Below are 6,000 nucleotides of genomic sequence, written 5' to 3'. Positions count from 1 at the left end.
TTGCTCCACCCATTGCCTGTTCCCAGGCGACCCTGGTCTCACATCTCCATAGACTTTGTCACTGGACTGCCCCTATCAGAAGGTAACACTGTTATTCTCACAATTGTGGACAGATTTTCTAAGATGGCCCATTTTGTTCCTCTGACTAAGCTTCCCTCTGCCAAGGAGACGGCAGAGGTCATGTTGTCTAATGTTTTTCGGCTACATGGACTCCCTCAGGATGTTGTGTCAGACCGGGGCCCCCAGTTTGCCTCTCGGTTTTGGAGGGAATTCTGCAGACTCATAGGAGCTACGGCTAGTCTGTCATCTGGATTCCACCCTCAGTCCAATGGTCAGACAGAACGATACAACCAGGAGCTGGAGACAGGACTCCGTTGTACAGTATCCCAAGATCCTTCCCTGTGGAGTAAACATTTGATTTGGATTGAGTATGCTCATAATTCTCTCCCTGTCTCTGCCACAGGATTTTCTCCTTTTCAGTGTGTGTATGGTTATCAGCCACCTTTGTTTCCTGAAGTGGAGGGGGAAGTCTTGGTACCATCAGCTCAGGCTTTGGTGCGCCGCTGTCACTTAACCTGGAGAAGAGCCCGAGCTGCTCTCCTCCGCACCTCCAGCCGGTACAAAAGGTCAGCGGATAAGCGTCATGCTCCTGCTCCTCGCTACAGGGTGGGGCAGAGGGTTTGGCTTTCCACCCAAGACCTTCCTCTACGCCTGGAGTCTCGCAAGTTGGCACCGAGGTTCATTGGCCCATTCCCAATTACTAAAGTTGTGAACCCAGTGGCAGTCCAGCTCAAACTCCCAAGGACAATGAGGGTTCATCCGACTTTCCATGTCTCCAAGATAAAGCCCAACAGAATCAGTCCCCTTGTTCCCTCCTCAAAACCCCCTCCACCCCCCCGAATTATTGATGGGGGGGCCTGTCTACACTGTTAAACGGCTTCTAGCTGTTCGTCCCAGGGGCCGTGGACTTCAGTACCTTGTTGATTGGGAAGGGTATGGACCTGAGGAGAGGTCCTGGGTTCCTTCAAGAGAAATTATTGATAAGACATTGATCAGAGACTTTCAGAGGCGTCACCCTGTTCAACCAGGGACGTCTGGAGCCGTCCCTTGAGCGGGGGGTACTGTGATATTCTGTTTGTCATCATGTTGTTTTCTTTTGTATGACTTCCTGTTTTATTTTGTTGACTGCTGTTTTTGTATGAATTCTAGTCTGGCTTCCTGCCTTTGTTATGTTTCCCGCCTTTTGACCAACACACCTGTATCTCTTTTCCGATTAGTCAGACCGGTATATATGCCCTGTGTTTTCACCAGCCCTCTGCCAGATTGTCATTGTATTCCTCGTGTTTCATGCTCTCCAGCCTTTTTTTTCCTAGTGTTTGCTTGCCCGGTTTTTCTGACTTTGGATTTTGGATTGTCTGTTTTGACCAACTGCTTTCAAAGTAAAGAACTTTCAAAGTGCTTTTTGTGTACTGGTTTTCTCTGCAACTGAGTCTGGTTTTGATTTGTGACAATGCATAATATTGTATTCATAGAGGCTACTGGGGGCTGTGTGTGGGCCCTTAGAATTTAATCACCTTTACCCCCTATGACGGCGCTGCCCGCTGCTCCCTCTCTTGGTGCTTTTACACTTTCACAAGCTCATGTTTTGTTTTTGTTTTTTGGATTGAGCTGCATGTGAGAACCCAAATGAGTCAGGAAGATTTCAGGGTTGGTCCTCCTGAAATTTCCTGGACATTTTCAGGAGTGCATGTGTGAAAACGGCTTCAGGATAGAAACTGTGATTCTCCAATGTGCTGAGGTAAAAGTGAAGAAAAGGTTAAAGCTCATTCAGATTGTTCCTGTGAGCTGCTCTTCTCATGTTCTGCTACTTTGAGTAATAGATTTCTTCCCTCCACCTCTTCAGTATGCAGATCTTTGGGGGTGGGTGGAGTGGGCAGCTGGGAGGTCTTCCTCCTGCAGGAACATGCCTGCACCTCCCTACATGGCTGGACTCGTGTGCTGAGCGTGTGGAGGGCGCGGACGCAGAGCAGCAGATCTGTAAGTGTCTCTTTACTCATGCATGAATGGAAACAGCAGAATCAGGATGTTGTGTTATTTTTGTTTCACCAGACTCACCTTTAAATGTGCAGAGTAGAGCTTGTTTTAAAGCTTCAAGCCACAGCGTCAGGGAGATCCCAAACACACTCGTCTTTTTAGTTTCAGTTTGTTCTTTAGAATAAGGAAGAAATCAAGGTGTGAGGTGCTCCTGAAGTCACACTGTGACCTGATCCTCCAGGTGCAGCGTGCGCTCGTGCAAAGAGCTGGACCAAACATCAGACTGGACACACACTGTTTTAAAAGCTCACAGGAATTATGAATGAAAAGCAATGTTTCCATGTTACAGATCTTTTTCATGCTTTGTCACAAAAAAAAATCAAACCAAAGCTGACGTTGCAGAAGAAAATCTTTGAGATTTAAACTTTGCATTTGTAATTGAAACTTCTTTGGAGATTTTAATCCACCTTTTAAGATTCTTTCCTTTTTAAAATAAACCTCATTAAATGGACGTTTTTTTTTTGCACTTTTTAAATTTTATTTGTGACACTGATGTTGCTTTGTTGACAGGAATCCCTCAGCCTTGTTAATCCTCGTTTAAAATCCTTCATATCTTTAGGAGCTTTTGATCACGTTTACACTTAAAGCCTGGAAGTTACAAAAAGCTGCTGATATACTGCGCTCTTCCCGCTCGTCTCTCTCTGGAAGCGTTTAACTTTAAGAGCACAAGTTTGGAGCTTGAACCCGCTCTTGATTTATCGCTGTGAAGAAACATGATTAAGACGTAAATCTGTCGAGCAGCACAGCCCATATTTATTGGCTCTCAGCTTTAATTACTAATCACTGTTAACGGTTTGTGTCAGTCTGTAAAATCTGCTGCAGCTTTAAATCGTTACTGGCTGACCCTTGACCAGAATTAAATTCATTTACAGTTAAAGGATTATTCTGCTGTTTTTTCTCAGGTTTAACACAAATCGTAAGGCTGAAGCTTCAGATTATTTTGCGCTTTTCTTTTGATCCTTTGTTCCACCTTACGACTCCCGAGACCTCAAACTGATATCTTAAGATGTTGTCAAGCAGGAAAAAAATGTTTTTAGAAAAATTAACTGCAGCATCTGTACATGGGGCGTGCAACATAACCGCTGGGTACATCTTCATTTAAAATTCATTATTTCAACAAAGAGACGCAGAACATTCTTGTTCTGTCTCCTATAGGACGCATGCAGCTCTCACAGTGCAAAGTCTCTGTTTTCCATCTGTATCAAATGTCTTCATGCTCAGTTTTTCACGTTTACATCTGGATGTGAAACACATGCCAGCCCCTGGAATCCTTCACATGTTTCTCTCTCTCTCTCTCTCTCTCTCTCTCTCTTTGCTCCGACTCCTTTGAACAGTCTGATGCTGAGCTGTGCTTCCCTTTCTTTTTCACTCTGCACTGTCTTTGTGCTACGTGATGAAAGCTGCAGAGAAACGCCTGCCAGAGAACGAGACAGTACAGAGGCTGGTTAGAGTCCAGACTGTACAGAGGCTGGTTAGAGTCCAGACTGTACAGAGGCTGGTTAGAGTCCAGACTGTACAGAGGTTGGTTAGAGTCCAGACTGTACGGAGGCTGGTTAGAGTCCAGACTGTACAGAGGCTCATTAGAGTCCAGACTGTACGGAGGCTCATTAGAGTCCAGACTGTACAGAGACTGGTTAGAGTCCAGACTGTACAGAGGCTCATTAGAGTCCAGACTGTACAGAGACTGGTTAGTGTCCAGACTGTACGGAGGCTCATTAGAGTCCAGACTGTACAGAGACTGGTTAGAGTCCAGACTGTACGGAGGCTCATTAGAGTCCAGACTGTACAGAGACTGGTTAGAGTCCAGACTGTACAGAGACTGGTTAGAGTCCAGACTGTACGGAGGCTCATTAGAGTCCAGACTGTACAGAGACTGGTTAGAGTCCAGACTGTACAGAGACTGGTTAGAGTCCAGACTGTACGGAGGCTCATTAGTGTCCAGACTGTACAGAGACTGGTTAGATTCCAGACTGTACAGAGGCTGGTTAGAGTCCAGACTGTACGGAGGCTTGTTAGTGTCCAGACTGTTGGCAGGGCACAGAACAAATCCAAGATGTAAAACTTTAAAAGCTGACGTTTGAGGGTAAACATACAGAGTCAAAACTGCAGGCTGGGTTGTGATAGTTTGTGTGTTGGGAGGATTGTCTTTTTCTGCCAGCAGGACCTTGGGTTATTTCAAAATAAAGCAGGGTTGAATTTAAAAAAACAGCAAGTACAGTACTCTCAGCTTTAGATGGGACAACATTTCAAAATAAGAGCATACCAAAAACGGTTTAGAAACGCAAAGGGCCAATGTCAGTATTTTTTTTTTGCCAGCCTCATCCTCAATTAAAAAAGCATTACACCAGTGTTCAGACCAGAAACTGTTCTCTCCTAAAGACGAGGTAGACCAGCATCTCCGCCGCCATTGTTGTTAAAAAGCCTTATATCAGAAGTCCCGCCCCTTCTTCATTTTGATTGTTCAGTGAGGAAGAAAACAGGCACTGCCAGCTCTAAAGAAACACTGCCTGTGGACCCAGGCCCTAAATCCTAACTTGCAGAAAGTATTGCAGCAAGTAGATAGACGTTTTCTTTGTCCTGATTGGGCCTCCATACTTCAGCCAGCTCTGCTTAGTGTTAGAAAAGATCAAATGTGGACCCTCGGAGACGGAATTCACTGTAAAATCCCCCAATGACAGACCCCACCCCCACATCTGCAGGTCATCTGTTTCTGATTCAACGTGCTAAACACATAACAGAGCACATTACATAACACTCCTATAGGGCTGTAAATACTGTATAAACACTCCTCACTCCAGCTTTTTGTTTTGTTTTTTTTTGTTTTTTTTTACATCTTGCTGTTATCAGCCATTTAGGCTGAGATTAAATCTGATGTTAAGAAGGAGAAACAAAACCATGCAAACAGTGTCAACCCGTTATTCTCCTTGATTGCATATAAACTAAAGTAATGTGTCTGTAATTTTAAACATAGGAGTTAAAAGAATATAGTTGCCAGAAAATGATATATGGTGCTAGAGTAAGATGCACAAACATTCAGGGTGATGACGAGGGACTGACTTCATCAATTCACTTTGATTTGATACCTGCCTTAAAGGAGGAATCATATCTGTCACTAGTGAGCAGCAATGTATATAAAACTCTCTCATACTGCTTTAATACCGCCGAGTCTGATGCTGAAGTGTAACATCCTGCAGTTCCTCGAGTGTCCACTAGAGGCTGGCTGCAGTTCCTCGAGTGTCCACTAGAGGCTGGCTGCAGTTCCTCGAGTGTCCACTAGAGGCTGGCTGCAGTACCTGGAGTGTCCACTAGAGGCTGGCTGCAGCAGCACAGGAAGTCACATACACACCCATTCAAACAGCCTGTTTTTACAGCAGACATGAACATGTTTACAGCCTGCTTCAAAAAACCAAATAGGTGTGATTAGCTCATAGCACGGACACCGCCATCCATGGGACTCTAGCGCCCCCTGCAGGGACAGACGGGGGACTCCAGTGCCCCCTGCAGGGACAGATGGGGGACTCCATGAGTCATCACATCTTCCTCCATCTTTAGAGCGTCTGTTTAATCTGTCCTGTTCGTCATGAGATCATCTGTACTGTGACGCCGTACCCTAAATCTCCATTCTCACATCGAGTAGCTCGGTTTTAATTGTCCCGACACTATCTGACGCTGCTTTCACTGTTCCTGACTGTCACTCTCAGGGGTTGGATGTGTTAAACTCTCAGTAGATTCATGAATCAGTGAGGCGTCCACGAACACAGAAACATACAGATGTATTCTCTGGATCAGGCCTGATCTTCACTCCAACAGTTTGCCATAGACGGACTGAAACCTGAAACATCTGTTTCTATACACTTTCTGCAGAGCATGCAGCGGCTGTTGATGTATTTTATAATGTTAATATCT

At 45.0% G+C, this 6,000-nt stretch overlaps 1 protein-coding gene across 3 annotated transcripts in view; it reads left to right on the top strand.

Moving 5' to 3' along the window:
- Positions 1-1,516: 1,516 nt before the first annotated feature.
- Positions 1,517-6,000, top strand: part of col6a4a (collagen, type VI, alpha 4a) — a 56,028-nt gene continuing 51,544 nt past the window's right edge. For all 3 annotated transcript variants that reach the window (XM_079344027.1, XM_079344026.1, XM_079344028.1), the window contains exon 1: positions 1,517-2,037. The gene's annotated coding sequence lies outside the window, so the exon portion shown is untranslated. The remainder of the gene's footprint in view (positions 2,038-6,000) is intronic.

This window comes from Symphodus melops, assembly GCF_947650265.1.
Source record: "Symphodus melops genome assembly, chromosome: 5".
NCBI classification, from domain to species: Eukaryota; Metazoa; Chordata; class Actinopteri; order Labriformes; family Labridae; genus Symphodus; species Symphodus melops.
Note: the sequence above shows the minus strand (reverse complement) of the source record. Positions and strands in the feature narration are given on the sequence as shown.